This window comes from Rattus norvegicus, chromosome 17 (assembly GCF_021556685.1).
Source record: "Rattus norvegicus strain SHRSP/BbbUtx chromosome 17, alternate assembly SHRSP_T2T, whole genome shotgun sequence".
Lineage (NCBI taxonomy): Eukaryota > Metazoa > Chordata > Mammalia > Rodentia > Muridae > Rattus > Rattus norvegicus.
In genome coordinates, this window is record NC_141550.1 from 2688690 (window position 1) to 2705844 (window position 17155).

At 44.2% G+C, this 17155-nt stretch overlaps 2 long non-coding RNA genes and 1 pseudogene across 4 annotated transcripts in view; all 3 read left to right on the forward strand.

Moving 5' to 3' along the window:
* The first annotated feature begins 813 nt into the window (after positions 1-813).
* The window catches only part of LOC134478816 (zinc finger protein 431-like), a 37191-nt pseudogene continuing 20849 nt past the window's right edge, over positions 814-17155 (forward strand). Inside the window, exon 1 of the transcript XR_015641389.1 lies at positions 814-933. The product of XR_015641389.1 is annotated as a zinc finger protein 431-like (transcript). The remainder of the gene's footprint in view (positions 934-17155) is intronic.
* On the forward strand, positions 1039-9850 carry LOC147999933 (uncharacterized). 2 transcript variants are annotated; one of them, XR_015641391.1, is made up of 2 exons: positions 1039-2216; positions 9485-9850. It is a non-coding gene; the product is annotated as an uncharacterized LOC147999933 (long non-coding RNA). The 2 variants fall into 2 exon arrangements; XR_015641392.1 differs by having other exon boundaries at positions 1039-2202.
* On the forward strand, positions 11973-16282 carry LOC147999934 (uncharacterized). Its single transcript, XR_015641390.1, has 3 exons — positions 11973-13302; positions 14176-14409; positions 14520-16282. It is a non-coding gene; the product is annotated as an uncharacterized LOC147999934 (long non-coding RNA).

Consider the following 17155-nt stretch of genomic DNA (forward strand, 5'->3'; position numbering starts at 1 on the left):
TACACTGGCTAGAAAGATCATTTTATTTTTCTGGCATTAGCATCTCCTCTTTAATTCTGGCATATGGTAAAGACGAGCTGAGACACACAGCTACTGCTGTATTCTTCAAATTTCTTCCAATACAGTTTTTGTTTTACTAGTTGGACCACATTCTGCGAGCCATTCTTATATATCCACTCCATGCACACATAGACAGATCCACTGTATTAGTTCTGTTCATCTGGAAAACCTTTACTAACACAGATATGATGTTTCACCTTCCGACTGAGGAAGATGTGCTTCTAACTTTAGTGCTCCGTAGCTGTCGCCATCCATTCCCTGCTTTTCTCCCAGGGTTGTTTGCAGTCTCACATGTAGCAGCTGAATATTAGCTGCAATTTTCCCGACGTCAGCGTACAATCAGAGAAACAAACATCACGCTTTGTGTCCTAAACTCTCTCTTTAATTGTTACTATCCTTGGAACCTATACTTCAGTCTGCTCCAAGCTGAATATTGTAACTTGCAAGTTATCCCTCTTGATTGAGGAGCAGCAACAGCAGCAAGAGCAGGAGGAAGAATCTCCTGCTGAGTGCTGGAAGGCAGCAAGATAGGTTATTGGAAGACACACAAAAGAGATACTGAAATAAAAATCTTGCAGCTCTGAGAAGGGTAAGCTCCCTGACTAGAGTCCTGGGCCAGAAACGCTATGCTGTGTGCCTTCAGCAAACTCCAATCCTGCGGGAGGGGTTCATGTCACTCAAGATTCACTGGCCAATCAGGGCCTCCAGGCAGGCCCTTCACTAGTAGAAGAGGAGTGTACTTCCTGGTGCCCTGTTTCCAGCAGCCAATTTACCGGAGTTGCTTAGCGGGCTTGAATGATTGGCCTGATGTGTTTTGATGTCGGCTGCCTGGTGTCTTATGGACGTGCTGCCAATCTACTAAGTCGGGACATGGTGAGTAGGTGACCGCTGCCCAAAACCAGAAGGAGCGGGCGGGACTCGGTGTGGTGGGATGCAGGGGGCCAACCCTGGCTGTTCTTTCTTTTTGGTTTCTTTTAGGCAGCGGAGGGGAAGAATGTCCGCGGGGGCAAGACTTGGTCATGCGAGATATTTAGGGTTGCCGTTTTACCTATTTTAAGTCTAAGGCGCTTTGCAGCTGTAGCTGACTTTCCTGAGTTCCTCAGAGGCCAGACTGTAAACTGCAATCTCTGGTGTGTAGCCCCTCACCTTAAAACAGCAGGGGGTTAAGTAGCCTTTCTTCTATCTCCAGGGAACTGGGCTGCTTTAACTTCCAGCCTGGTAGTTGAAGTCACAGGGAGAAAAGTGACACACTTTGAAAGGTGACTTTAATGTTTATTTCCAAGTTTTTCTCAAACGTTGTCTACTAAAAGGGAATCGGGTAATTGAGTAAAGGATTGATTGCTAGATCCTTTCCCTCAAGTCCAGATGCACTCACTTGATAGGCTTGGGGGAAGTTTGGAGCAGTAAACTTCTATGAGCCAGGAGAAGAGAGACACCCTCAGAGAAGAAAGACTTTTATACAAGCAAATATGGATAAACTCACCCAAGTTCTATACAAAATCATATGTTTTGGGGAGGTTGGCTTCATCAATGCATATTGAATTTCCAACTGGAGGGTACCCCTTTGCAGCTGTGTCCAATCCACTTGCACAATTACTTCAGCTCAGTGGGTTTAGAAGAATGCCGTAAGTTCCAGCTGTGTGTTAAGTTACTTATCTAGCACCTAACATTCCACATAGGGTCCAGGTCAAAGCCATTCTCTCTGCCAGGGAATGGCCTTTACTTATTCAAAATTGGTATGGATATGTGGGGATTTTCTTATTATTAATAATGTTTTTCTTTTGAAAGAGTCAACGATTGATTTCACATTTTATATTTCATTTCTCATTAATTCGTTCATTTTTATTGGTTATTTGATTTATTTACATTTCAAATGTTATCCCTCTTTCTGGTTTCCCCTCTGCAAACCCCCTATGATATCCCTCTCGTGCGCCCCCACCAACTCCTGCCTCACCTCCCTAGCATTCCCCTAAGTTGGGGCAGAGTCTCCACAGGACCAAGGGCCTTCCCTGCTCCCATTGATGTCAGATAAGGCCATCCTCTGCTATGTGAACAGCTGGGGCCATGGATCCCTCCAGGTGTTCTCTTTGGTTGGTGGTTCATCCCTGGTAGCTCTAGGGGAATCTGGGTGGTAATAATGTTGTTCTTGCTATGGGGTTGCAAACCCCTTCAGCTTCTTCAGTCTTTCCCCTAAGTCCTCTCTGCTGTCCTAGTGCTCACTCAGTCCGATGGTTGGCTGTGCGCATCCACATCTGTATTGGTCAGGCTCTGGCCGAGCCCCTCAGGGAGCAGCCATAGCAGGTTCCTGTCAGCGCATGCTTCTTGGCATCAGCAATAGTGTCTGGGTTTGGTGTCTGCAGATAAGATGGATCAGCATGGGGGGGGGCAGTCTCTGGATGGCCTTTCCTTCAGTCTCTGCTCCATTCTCTGTCCCTGCATTTCCCTTAGACAGGAACAATCGTGTGTTAATATTTTTGAGATGTGTGTGTGGCCCCATCCCTCAACTGGGTCTGCATATGGTCTCTACAGGTTCTCTTTCCCCTTTGTTGGGTATTTCAGCCAATGCCATCCCAGTTGTGTGCTGGGAGCCTCTTGCTTTCCTAGCATCTAGGGCTTTCTAGTGGCTACTCCCAGTTCCTCATTCCCCACTGCTACATACTTCCCTTCCATTTCCTGACCCTCTGTACTTCTTCCTGTCTCTCCCCACAACTAATGCTCTCCCACCCCCACTGCCCGCCCAGCCTTTCCCTCTCCGTCTTTTTGCCTCCTGTAATTATTTTATTCCCTCTTCTAAGTAGGACTGAAGCATCCACATTGGTCTTCCTTCTTGCATTTCATATGGTCTGTGAGTTGTATTGTAGGTATTCTGAGCTTTTTGTCTAACCTCTAGTTATCAATGAGTACATACCATATTTATTATTTTGTTACTGGGTAACCTCACTCAGGAAGATATTTTCTAGTTCCATCCATTTGCCTGTGAGTTTCATGATGTCATTGTTTTTAATAGCTGAGTAGTACTCCATTGTGTAGATGTACCACATTTTCTGTATCCATTCCTCTGCTGAGGGACATCTGGGTTCTTTCCAGCTTCTGGTATTATCAATAAGGCTGCTATGAACATAGTGGAGCATGTACCTTTGTTATATGTTGGAACATCTTTTGGGTATATGCCCAGGAGTGATATACCTAGGTCTATAAGGACGACTATGTCCAATTTTCTGAAGAACAGTCAGAGTGATTTCCAGAGTGTTTGTACCATCTTCCAAACCCACCAGCAATTGAGGAATGTTTCTCTTCTCCACATCCTTACCAGCATGTGCTGTCACATGAGGTTTTGATCTTAGCCATTCTGAGTGGCGTGAGGTAGAATCTCATGGCCATTTTGATTTTCATTTCTCTGATGACTAAGAATGTTGAACATTTTTTTAAATGAAATTTTCCTCTCTCTTTTTAAAATTTTTAAAAAGATTTTACTATATATCAGTATACTGTAACTGTCTTCAGACACACCAGAAGAGGGCATCTGATCTTATTTCAGATGGTTTTGAGCCACCAGGTGGTTGCTGGAATTTGAACTTGGGACCTCTGGAAGAGCAGTCAGTGCTCTTAAGCACTGAGCCATGTCTCCAGCCCCAGTGTTTGGATTGTTAATACTTAAATGACTGATTTGGTTTGAGGCTCTCACAGTTTTCTCATATATTCTTGTCTCTGCCTCCTAATTTGCTCATTGTCAGCATTTCAGACCACATGATCATTTGATGGAGATGCAATTTAGGGGGTGTGTCTGAGCTATTCGATTTTCCTCATTTGAGAATTCTTTGTTTAGCTCTGTACCCCAAAAGGAAGTTGATAACATTGCTGTTGTGACAGTATTTAATATTAGGGATGAACAGTGCCTTTGTTGTGAAGTCAAAAGATAATTTCTAAGAAATGAAGGTCTGGTTCCTAGGACTTGTGAACACTGCATTCCACATTTTGGTTTGCCTGCTACATTTTACTAATTGTTTAGAAACTGATAGACAGGCGGTGATGGGAAGCACTCTTGAGAGAAAGATCAGTAGCCACTGACGGTAAGAAATAAACAGATTAGAGGGCAGTTTGAGGTATTTTTGTGGTGGCTGTGAAGTCTCTGTTCTTTGTAAATTTTTCACACATACAATCATAGGTAATAATGGTCAAGTTGACATTATGCCTGGCAGAGTCTCCTTAAGTGTTTGATGAAAGCTTGACTATATTTTGTGCTTTTGTTCATGGCTTTTTCTCTCCGTTCCCTCATTATGTCAGCAAGACTGCACACAGTCTTGATTATTGTATCTTTGTGTCTTACTGTGTCTGTGTGTTTTCTATTTCTTTATTATCCCATTGATAACTCTGTGTTCTATAAGATGGCACATACCCTGGGATCAGCTTCCCCATCATAAATTGTTGGAATGTTTCTAAAAATACATTTTCTAAAAGAATTATTTATTTTATGTGTACACTGTAGCTGTCTTCAGATAAACCAGTAGAGGGCATCACATCCCAACACAGATGGTAGTGAGCCACCCTGTGGTAGCTGGGAATTGAATTCAGTCTACCTGGAAAAGCAGTCAGTGCTCTTAACCACCGAACCATCTTACCAGTGCCAATTGTTTGATATTTTAATTTATAGTTTTTTTAAAATCTGAGTTGCTGACTCCATCCTGCCTGAGATTCAACCAGTGAGCTCTTTGGTCTTCTTGTCGCCATGTGCCTCCATTGCTGTCATGGACTCTAATCCTTTAGAAGTGCAAGTGCAATTCAATGCTTTCAATACTGATTCCTCTTGGCCATGACCTATTTTATGATATCAGTGAAAATTAACCATACAGTATGGTTGTGTGGATGATCGGAACACAGTAAATTTCCCCTTCCAACTACACAAACCAGTGAGGAATTTCTTCTACATTAGCTGTAGAGCAGTTAGCATCAGTGCAAATCCTTTAAGGGTTGGAGTGATCCCAAGATTGACAAGACTAGGCTGCCGTGACGATAATCCTGTTAAGAACATTCTCCTTTACTAATAATGAGACCAACGTCAAATGACTTCTCAGCTCTCTCTTCTGTAGAAGATTCCGATGCTAGGAATATTTGTTGAAAGGCGCTTGCTTAAACACAGACTGTTATCTAGTATACTTTTAATATGTGTTATACATTATAGTATGCTCATCAAATCAACGCCAGCTGGGGTTCTAAATCAGACCCTGTCTCAAACAAAGGAAATAATCAGAACTTTATTTGTGATAGGCTAGCATATTTCGGTTTTTCTTTCCTTTACTAATTAATCTTAATGGTAAAATTTGATTCCAAGGTAAATGTTACCTTTTTTTTTTTTGACTTGTTCTTCATGTACATTCTTGTGATTTCCACATCATACATGGTTTCCAGTGTTCCTGGTATGTTCTGTTAACTGGGTGATAGTGAACTAAGTTACTAACTGAAAAAAGATTCTACTTCTGTAAGCACATGCTATGTACTTAGGCCTTGAGCTTGAGTATAAAAGCCATTCCCTGCATTTTAATAAACTGATTTATTTCTTTTATGTATTCAGTTTACATTCTGCACACTGCCCTCCTCCCGCTTATACCCTCCCATAATTGTTCCCCTAGCTGCCTCTCCTTTTCTCCTCTGAGTCGATGGGCCACATTGCATTATGCAGATCTTCTATTTCATAGGACTAGTGTAACTACAGTATCTTGGTTTCATACTATGTTCAATGTTTTATTCAGATTCTTGATAGCCTGGTGTGTAGACCCAAAAATGGGCCAGTCAGACGCTCATCAATCATCTAAAATTGATTACCTTACTGTTCATTCTTAATATTAAGTATTGTCAAAGAAGGGAAGTTATCAACTTCCTTTTATTCTGTCCCTTTCTGGACTGTGACTTTACCACTTTCAAAGTTCCTGGAGTAGACATTGATATTAAGCTGTGATGAAAAGAGTACAAAATCTTTGATGTAAAGGATTTTCCAATGCCTGGGAAATAGTGAATCACACTGAGTAGAGTTTACCTCAGGGAGAGACTGCCTCCCTCAGGTAAGTAGCATGGTAACCAAGCATCTTAGAGATTAGGATGCTAGGATACACATGGTTGTTCACCCGGATAGTCAGAAAATATGGCTTCAGAAGGTAACACAGGAGACAGCCCTGATTAACCAACAGCCACTAGGCCCATCCCTAGATCACAGAGCAGCCCTTTAACAAGCAGCTTCATGGACCATTGCAGGGTCACAACCACCACTAAGGCCTGGTGTGCCATAAAGGACCGCTTTTCTTCTTGAGAAAAGCATAGATCTGCCAGGTGGGCAGGACATCAGGTGACACCATTTGAAAAGGAAAAACACTGTTGTGGCGAGGACTGGCCTTATTGAGCAAGACTTTCCATAAGGACTTCATGGATAGAGAATTATATAGCTCCTTCTCAAACTCAACTACATCTTAGAGCCTGTAAGGGCCTGGGGCCTAGGACCTGGGGCCTTTCCCTAAGGCCTTGAGGTATGTATTAAAAAAGCAGAGCTTCTTCTCTAAAACCAGGCATATGCTTTTGAGATCTGTTAATGGTCTGGGGCCAGTTTCTTTGGAGAGGGGTTGTCTCTGATGCTGAGATTCCAAAAATTGCTACCACATGGGCCTGAAGACATGAGTTCCAAAGTAGTGGAGGCATGGTCTTTAATGTTAATGAGATGGCCCTGTACTCAGTGAGCAACATTGTTTGATCAGATCCCTCCTTAATTTGTCCATTGTATGGTTGATTCTGCTGACTTCATGGAAGTCTCCCATTTCTTTCCATTTTCCTTGTAGGTAGTATAAATGCTGCTGTTCTTAAGAAGCTTCCTTAGCAGAAGCCTTAGCTCCTTGCTACCCCACCCCAGCTTTCATACTTTCTTTTTTTTTTGGTTCTTTTTTTCGGAGCTGGGGACCGAACCCAGGGCCTTGCGCTTCCTAGGCAAGCACTCTACCACTGAGCTAAATCCCCAACCCCGCTTTCGTACTTTCTATCTCCTACTTTTTCTATCTTTTGCATCCTCTGAAGCCTTCCCCTTAGTATTCTGTCCTTGAAGAATGGCCTGCTCTTTCAGAGTATTGGTGTAGTTAAGAAATGATTGGTGAAATATATTTGCTATGTAAATCTCCTAACTGCCAAGTGGCTAAAACAAGTAGTCACCACTCTATCCTTAAATTGTTCAGAATCAACCTTAGGGTGTCTGTGAATTGTTGTCTTTGTGCAGGTGAGGGTTAAATGAGTCCATTTTTGCTTTTGGGAAAGTGAGTCTTTTGTTTATTCTCTGGGGAGTATAGCCTTACCCTTGAGTGTGCCACTGCCCTTCCTCTTCTAAGCAATTTGGGCCCTATCTTCTGCTGTATATTCTAAATCAGCCCATCCTTTAGTCTAATCCCGGTTCCCAGCAGGTGTCTCTTGCTGGCCCAAAACTGGGATAGTCCCTTGCATAACCATTTCTGGAGCTACCTGTTCTGCCTGGTTATTGTCCAGTGCCACTGAGTCTCTTCCCATCTGATGTCTTGGGTAATGAATGCTCATAGTTGTTACCTTCATCATGACATCCAAGAGACCCAAGACTTTGGCTTTGAAAGACCCCCAGAGCAGGGAGACCCTCACTCAAGTCTCGGGATGATGCATCCCCCCAAGAAGTCACGTGAGACCGTCCTTGCTGTAATAAACATGAGGTTTATTGATAGGAACCAGTGCACTGGGGTCGAGACTCATATCCCATGCAGGGGCAGTGGGGTTCGACCCTGACATGCTGGGAGAAAGGGTATTTAAAGGGAGAAACCACAATCCAAGGGGGCAGGGGTAGTGTCATTGGAAAATCACAAGCTTCCTGTCAAGATTGCTTAACTTTTTGTTCCCTTTAGTTCCTAGGAGAAGCTTCCTGCTTCTCAAGGCTGTTTGTTCTTTTAAGATTTTAATCTAACTTAATGGTCAGCTAGTTCCTGGAAGAAGCTTCCTCTTATCTTTACTAGGTTGGGATCACCTATCTAAGGGCCTTATCTTAAACCCTTTTATCTGGATCCTGGGAGAGCAGGCTCAAGAAATGGGATCCTTTACTTACTTACAGGTAGAGGGCAGGGTCTGGAATTTGAGGTATTTAGGGCTTCTTAGGGGTGAGATTCCATTTTTAGACTTCTGACTTTTTGGCTGTATTTTTTATTCTTTGAACTTCTTTTTCTACCTTGGTATATAGCCCGGTGGACGGGAGCTGTGGCAAAGGCATCTGTGCTGATGTGCTGAGGGATAAAATGCTAAAGAATGGAAAGTTCCTGCCTATTTGAAGGCAGATTGCTTGGGTGGGATCTTGTGGTCTTTTCTGGATGTCTTGAGGCAAAGTCAGAAGTTGAAAAGAACCCAGATGTCTTCAACAGAGTAATGGATGCAGAAAATGTGGTACATTTACACAATTGAGTATAACTCAGTTATTAAAACTGAAAGACCCCCAGATTTTGGGGAGACTCTCGCTCCAGTCACGGGTTGGGGTACCCCCAGGAAACACGAGAAGCCAGTCTTGATGTAATCGGCAAGAGGCAGTTTTATTTACGAGATCTCGGGCTGACACATATCTCACACCGGAGATTGAGTCCAGCCCCGAGCCTCTCTAGGCCGGAGCTTATATAGGGAAAACCAGTAATTGGTTAGTACAAAGGGTGTACAGTTATTTTTTTTTCTGTGCGGAATTGTATTAACAAAGCATTCTAGCATCTTGGCAGCATTGGCAAGGTGTCTTATCTCGCTCAGCTTAGGGATGACTCCTATCGGGGAGTGAAGGAAGGGAAGGGAGGTAGCTCCAGGGGTAGCTCCAGATGGCCAGTGTCCTTGGAGCCCTATCTCAAATTCTTTTAGGCATAGTCAGACTTTGTTCAGGACTAACTTTTAGAAATTTTAACCCTTCAAAACAATGATTTCGTGAAATACTTAGGCAAATGAATGGAAGTAGAAAATATCATCCTGAGTGAGGTAAACCAACCACAAAGGAACATACATGGTATGCACAACTGATAAGTGGATATTAGCCCAAAAGCTCAGAATACCCAGAATACAATTCACTGACTATCTGAAGCTCAAGAAGGAGGAAGACCAAAGTGTGGATACTTCAGTCTTTCTTAGAAGGAGGAACAAAATACACACAGGAGGAAATAAGGAGACAAAGTGTGGAGCAGAGACTGAAGGAAAGGCCATCCAGAGACTGACCCACCTGGGGATCCATCCCATATACAGTCACCAGACTCAGACACTATTGCAGATGCCATGAAGTGCCTGCTGACGGAGCCTGATACAGCTTTCTCCTGAGAGGCTCGGCCATACCTTGACAAATATAGAGTTGGAGGCTCACACCCTGGGTCCGGGGTCCGCAATGGAGGAGTTAAAGAAAGATTTGGAGGAGCTGAAGGGGTTTGCATCCCCACAGGAAGAACAACAATATCAATGGAGCAGAGCTCCCAGGGACTAAACAACCAACAAAAGAGTACACATGGAGTGACCCTTCCCTTTAGCTACATATGTAGCAGAGAATGGCCTTGTTGGACATCAGTGGGAGGAGTGGCACTTGGGCCTGCGAAGGCTTGATGATTCAGTGTAGGGTAATAGCAGGAAGGCAGGTGAGAGTGGGTGGGTTTTTCAGAGCACCCTCAGAGAAGCAGGGGAGGGGCTATGTGATAGGGTGTTTCTGAAGGGGAAAACAGGAAAGGTGATAACATATGAAGTGTAAATAAAGTGAATATCAAGTAAAAGAAGAGAAAAGAAAAAAAAAAGAAAAGGAATTTTCTACAGAAGATTCCTTGAGACACAGAGTATTCAGGATGAGGATAAATGCACTTCAGGTCAAATGACTGCAGTCAGTTCCTTAAACTGAAACAGGTGTGCACTCCGAGGGATTTTTCTTATTGGAATATTTACTATGGGAACCCATCCCCCTTTTTTTGAAGCTCATGAGTTGATAAGAAAAATCTTTATCTAGGCCATATCTTCTGGTGGAAGCTTACATATGTAAGGATGATGAAGATGGGAACTCTTTCTTTCTCTTCCTGCCATACTCTGGCAAGAGAGATCACTATTTTTCTAGCATTAGAGGTTCCGTGTTAGGAATGCTGGAATATGCTGAAGACCAGCTGAGACATATAGACACGACTGTATTCTTCAACTTGCCATTGTTGCAGTCACTGTCTTACTCGTGGACAACATTCCATGAGACATTTCTCTATATCCACTTCATCTATACATAGAGAGAGCCATGCTTTGAGTTCTGTTCATCTGGAAAACCTCTGCTAATGCAGATATGTGTTTTCACCTCCCACTGAGGAAGATGTGCTGGCTACCAATAGTGCTCCACTGTGATTGGCATCCACTTCCTGCTTTTCTCCCAGGGTTGTCTAGAGTCTCATATTGAAAGAGCAAGACAAACGCCATTTCTGGAGAATCATTTTGAAGGGAAAGATGAACCCCATTTATCTCCACTGAGGCAACTCTTTTGTATCCATTTGTAAGACCAGGCCTAATTTAAAAAACAGCCATAAAGCACCATCTTAAGAAGTAGAGCCTAATTAATATAGAGAAAGTCCTGAGACACCAGCTCTAGGAATGAAAAGAGAATTATACGAATTCTAGGTTTGGAGATACAAAATTAAAGGAATAAACCCCAAAAGGCCACAGACTGAGGGCTAAGCCCTACAGCCAGGACTAGCAGGCCATAAAGATAAAGGAGCACAGGAAACACTGTCCAGGCAGGACTGGCAAGCCATAAAGATAAGGAAAAGGAATGCAGGAACCAGCCTGAGTTAATGGGACTGATTCATGGGACGTCTGGCAGGAAGACATCTCCCCCCAGCTCACTCTGGGCCATATTTCAACTAGGTTTCCTCCAGACCCTGATAAGCCCCTGACTTCTAACATGTACTCTTTCTGCTTTGTTCTCACTGCTATGTTTGAATGAGCCAATTATATGTAACCACGCCAAAACCCCCTAGCCTTCTCTATATAACCCTCTGACTTTTGAGTTTCATGGTCGATACCTCTGTCTCCTGTGCGGGATATGTGTCGGCCTGGAGATCTCTGTAATAGGTCTCCGTAATAAACCTCGCCTTTGCTTATTACATCCAAAATGGTCTCTCTGTGTCTGCGGTCCGCGATTTCCCAAGACTTGAGTAAGGGTCTCTCTGCGTGGGATCTTTCATTATGGGGGCTTGTCCGGGATCTTCGCGACCACCCCAGACTCCGAAGACCCCTTGGAGGTGAGTTGTATGTTTGTCTGAGTGTTTCTGTGTGAGCGGCGCCGCAATTGTCAGTCTGTGTCTGTTTCTGTTTTGGTTCCGCCGTGTGTGTATATATGTGTGTCTTAGTACTGGTCAGTGTTAAGAGGGCAGATGGGTATTCCTGCCCTGTGGTTATAGGGCAGATGTGTGTTCCTGCCTTGTGCTAAGAGGGTGGATGTGTATTCCTGCCCTGTTCTAGGAGAGTGGATGTGTATCCCCACTCGATGCAACTGCCTTCGTGGTCCGTGAGGACCCCCTGGCTGTGGAAGGGGGGACGCCCGGGCCCGCAAGCTGCAGCCTCTGGAAGACGTTCCACGGGCGGAGAACAGTCGGGAGAGCCTGGCTATGGCCAGTCAAGAGGAAGAGAGTGGATGTGGAATCCCACTCTGTGTCTGTGTTGAGAGAGTGGATGTGGAATCTCACTCTGTGTACCTGACTGTGGTTTTCTGGATAGGATGCTTTGTCTTGTTCTTGTTTGCCTGGATTGTTTTCTGTGCTATTGTCCAGTGTCTTTTTGACTTTTTTTTTCGTGTTTGAATCTTGGACCGACGACTGTGTTTGAAATCATGAAACTGTTTGCTTTGTTCGTCGAAGAGTTTTACTTGGTCCCCTTAATGGTTAGTGAGTAAGGAACTTAATTTTGTGGACCCCGCTCTAGTGGCGGTGTGTTGGTTGATAGCCAACGTTAATTTTTAAAACATAGTGTTTTATCTGTGCTTGTGCTCGCAGCACACAGTAGAGGGGAGCGAAACTAGCTGCGGAGCTGCTACAGCGAGCATGGGGACTTTTCAAGTCTCACCCTATTTTTCTGGCTCTTCAGGAGCTGTTTAAAAGGAAAAGGCTTAAGATAAAAAGAAACACTACAGAGAGATTTCTTAGTAAATTGCTACACCTTAGTTTGTGATCTCTGGGAATCTCAAGGTGGACAGCGGAGATAAGCTGAGAAAAGATTTAAATTTTGCTTGGGAGCAAGGAATCTTAAAGGCGGAGTTTCAGCCGGCATGGCACTTAGTGCGTAGCTGCCTAAAAGATCAGAAATGCTGTCAACAGGCTATAAAAAAGGGACAGGCTGTGTTAGAAATGCTACAGGAAGAATGATCTAAAAAGGCTGAGAGTAAGGTGGGGGAAGACTCTAAGGAAAACAAGAACAAGAAAAGAATTTCTGCTTTTAGTGGCCAGACCTTCAACTCTTGCTCACAGAAAGAGAGTGCTCATTAAGAAAAGTTCTTTAGGAAGCCTGCCTTATCTGCTGTCCTTATTCCAAGGGAGGAGCCAGTCTCCAGCATTAAATTACTTTTCTCGCTGATCATCATTAACATGGATAGTGCCTTTGATCCTATCCCCACAGCAGCCAGTTCCTGTCCCTGTGGTCAAAATGCCCCAGGTTGGGGGACAAAAAGAGCCCCTAAAATAGTTTCAAAAAGAATTTACAACAAACTGTAAAGAACTTTGTTTTGTTTTGTTTTGCCAGTCAAAATTTAGAATTCAGGCTTTGGCGGTGGCCAAGGTCAGGATTAATGTTTTCTTTTCCATGGGCCTTTAACCCAGTGAGACAGTTTGGTAAAGGGCTACTACTGAGGTCCTGATAGCCCCAGGTGAACTGGTTACGATTCTTTTGTCATCCACCTGGCATCTAGCAACCAGTTTCTAACCATCTCTCCATCCTTTTGTTATTAGTTGTTACTAAAAGCCTAGTGTCATTTGGAGGCTGGTTCTCTTGAGAGGCAAAGCCACGGAGCTGACACTGAAGAGAGATAAATGCTGTTTGCCCTCTTCGGTAGACCTCTATTCTCACGATTCTCTTGTTTTCTCACCATCCCATTTGAGACGCTTGTTAGTAACTGTTACAGGTCTTCTTTACCACTGAGGAAAGACCAAATCCTACTGGAGGCCAGAAAGAATGTTCTAGACATGGATAGAAGGCCCTCACTTCTGTCGGTTGACTTCAATACGCCTAAAGGTAGGGAGTGCCAGGCTCCAAGGGTGGGTCTTTGAGGGGCTGGAAAATGCCCCACCAATCTGGCTAAGATAAGGAAAGGATATAAAGAAAAAGTTACAGAAATTTAAAGGGTTAAGTTGCTGAGAGTTAGTACAAGTTACAGAGAAAGAGGTAAAAAGAGCAGGAAGCTAGGGAAGAAAAGAGACAAAAAGAAGAGGAAGTTAGAGAGCTAAAGAGAGATAAAAGACGAGAGAAGAACATATACTGGCCACAGTAGTTAGGGAACCTAGGAAGATAGTACCTGGCAACAGAAGAGAATTCCTGGCTAAAGATCAGTGTGCCTAATGCAAAGAAAAAGGACACTGGGTCAGGGACTGTCCAAGAAGAACAAGAGGGGCCACTGGAGAGCTTCTGGTCCTAGAGTGCTGGCTATGTACAGAGATAGAAGGGAAGTGTGGATACAGGGACCCAATGCTCTGTGCTCCTATGCCCCTCAGTGGGCCAATATCCAAAGACCTTGAGTGCAAGGGGCTACTGGCAACAAACAATACTTATGGACTGCCCGAAGAACAGTGGACCTTGGCGTGGCCCGGGTAACCCACTAGTTCATAGTCATCCCTGACTGCCCCTATCCCTTGCTCATGAGAAATTTGCTGTCCATAATGGCTTGCGTGGGCTGAAATGGCTGGGTGAGGCCATGTGTATGCATATCTGCAGACTGTGTATGTGGAGCTTAAGACCTGTCTCAGTGCACCAGTACCTGATGCTGGGAGATGTGTGGCTCAGTGCTTTTCTGCCTGGAACACATCACTCCTGCCAGCCGGGCACTAACAATTATCACCCAATCCAGGACTTAAATTGTGATAGAGTGGCTGATGTCTTGCCTTTGAATAGAGTGTCCCAAAAGATGGGACCACTGGTCAGCTGCCATGGACTAGATTCTCCACCGGTTGGGGACAATCTGGTCACCTTGCTGCCCAATCCGGACCTGGAGCCACCACAGCACGAGTGTCAAACACTGACAGAAGCCCATGGATGGAAAAAAGACCTCTGCGACTGGCTGATTGACCCCTGCTGAAAACCGAGGACCTTGTCCACTGACGGGAACAGTTCTCTTCATGAATGAAGGTCAGAGATAAGTGGGTGCTGCCATGGTGGACCACACGATGTCATCTGGGATGGCTGAACTTCTTCCCTCCCAGCACATCAGCACTGCAGATGCCTTTACCTTCTCTTAGATGCCCTGGTGAAGCCAACAACTGCAAGAGACGGCCTCGATAGTCATCAAGAAGATACTGGAAGAAATCTTCCCCCAGTCTGGAGTGCCCAAGGTAATCTGGTCAGACAACGGCCCTACTTTCGTTGCCAAGGTAAGCCAGGGTGTGGCCAAGTATTTAGAGGTCGATTGGAAATTACATTGTATTTACAGACCTCAAAGTTCAGGACAGGTAGAGTAAATATAACTACTCTGATATCTTCCCTTATGGGACCCTTCTTAGTTTTGCTTCTGCTTCTGATTATAGGTCCATGTGTGTTAAAAAAAAACTAGTTAATAGGCTTGACTCCTACAAAAAGATAGAGATGCTTAACAAGGTTGGTTTGAGTCTTGGTTCACTCGGTCTCCCTGGATGACTACCTTACTCTCTGCTACAGCTGGGCCATTATTAATAATTTTCTTGGTTTTAGTTTTTGGACCCTGTGTGACTGAGACAACAGTACCAGTCAGTTAGTACAACTGGTGAGACCAAATACAAGACTTGATATGAAAATTCTAAGATTAGAATTATTTAGTAGAAGGAGAAGGGAATGAAAAGAGAATTATACGAATTCTAGGTTTGGAGATACAAAATTAAAGGAATAAACCCCAAAAGGCCACAGACTGAGGGCTAAGCCCTACAGCCAGGACTAGCAGGCCATAAAGATAAAGGAGCACAGGAAACACTGTCCAGGCAGGACTGGCAAGCCATAAAGATAAGGAAAAGGAATGCAGGAACCAGCCTGAGTTAATGGGACTGATTCATGGGACGTCTGGCAGGAAGACATCTCCCCCCAGCTCACTCAAGGCCATATTTCAACTAGGTGTCCTCCAGACCCTGATAAGCCCCTGACTTCTAACACGTACTCTTTCTGCTTTGTTCTCACTGCTATGTTTGAATGAGCCAATTATATGTAACCACGCCAAAACCCCCTAGCCTTCTCTATATAACCCTCTGACTTTTGAGTTTCGTGGTCGATACCTCTGTCTCCTGCGCGGGATACGTGTCGGCCCGGAGATCTCTGTAATAGGTCTCCGTAATAAACCTCGCCTTTGCTTATTACATCCAAAATGGTCTCTCTGTGTCTGGGGTCCGTGATTTCCCAAGACTTGAGTAAGGGTCTCTCTGTGTGGGATATTTCAGGAACAGACCATAAAACCTAGAACAAATTCATAGAACCATACCCCCAGAGACCAGCCAGGGGATAACCACAAAAGATGGGAAATATTCTTTCTCAGGATAGGCCATCTGCTCTGGGCAGCCCTATTTCATTATATGGTTAGAAGTTCAGGACAAAGGCATGCAGACCACTGACAACCTGTGGCTCCAGAGCATCATTTGTCTGGGGTTGCTATTTCAAATCATGATTGACCCCTGAATGGTGATTGTTTCTGCACAATAACCCACTTTGTTTTTGTATACTATCAGAGTCTGGGGTCTTGAACAATTTTCAGACCCTTACATCGTATAGCAGATGAATATTAGCTACAATTTTCCTTATGCAAATGTGAAATTACAGAAACAAACATCATATTTTGTGTCCTAAAAGCTCTCTTTAATTATTAATATCCTTGGAACCATTCTGCCAAGGGGTCATGTAGTGAAAATTGGGCTTTAGAAGCTATCCATCTTGATTCAAGGGGGTTTAGCATGAGTGGAGGAGGAGGGGCAGAAAGAGGGTGGTAGAAAAGAAGAGGAAGGGGAAAAAGAACAAGAAGAGGAACAAAAATGACAAGGAGTAGGAGAAAAAGAAGATGAGGAAGAGGAGGAGAAGAAATACACCAGGAAGAGGAGGAGCAGCACTAGGAAGAGGAAGATGAGGACAAGGAGTAGAAGAAGGAGGGGGAATAAATTCCTGCTTAGTGCTGGAAGACAGAAAGGTAGGTTATTGGAGGACAGGCAAATGGGATACTGAAACACAAATCTTGCAAATCCAAAAAGGGTCATCTCCTAGAGTACAATGATGGGCCAGAAAACTTGCTACTCCGTGCCTTCAGCACACGCTAATCCTAATGGAGGTGCTCATGTCATTCAAGATTCACTGGTCAGTCAGGGCGTTTTTAACGACCCTCCAATCAGGAGAAAAGGAGTGTTCTTCCGGGTTCTTTTGTACCTGCTGCAAGTTCCACTCTATTACGGAGCAGGCTTGTATGGTTGGTGGGACATGCTTTGAACTCTGCTGCTGAGTGCCTTACCGGAGTGCCAACCCTGAACTACCAAGTCCAATCATGGTGAGCATGTGACCACTCCCCTAACTTGAATTAGCAGTGGACTGAGAAGGGGGAGGCAGGGAGGTGGCTCTCCCATGCATGGGCTTGGTGGGAACTAGCAGCCATCTTGTAGATTCCGTGTGGTCCTAGCCATTAGGTGTTCTCATGTGTTCAGTTTGGGAGCTGCATCTGTGCAAAGCCTTTGGAGCAAGGGGTTTCTGTCAGAAACATCATGGGCAGGATGCCAAATGCGGAGACCTAGCTTCTCAGTGTCCTCCAGAACTTGTCCCTTGCCATTTAAAATCAATTTGGAGTGAATTTTGTGGGTGTTATAAACCACACCTCAAAGGCTGGGTAGCACTGGAATTTAATCTGTTAAGGGAACAGGAGAATCTATGATGTAGGATC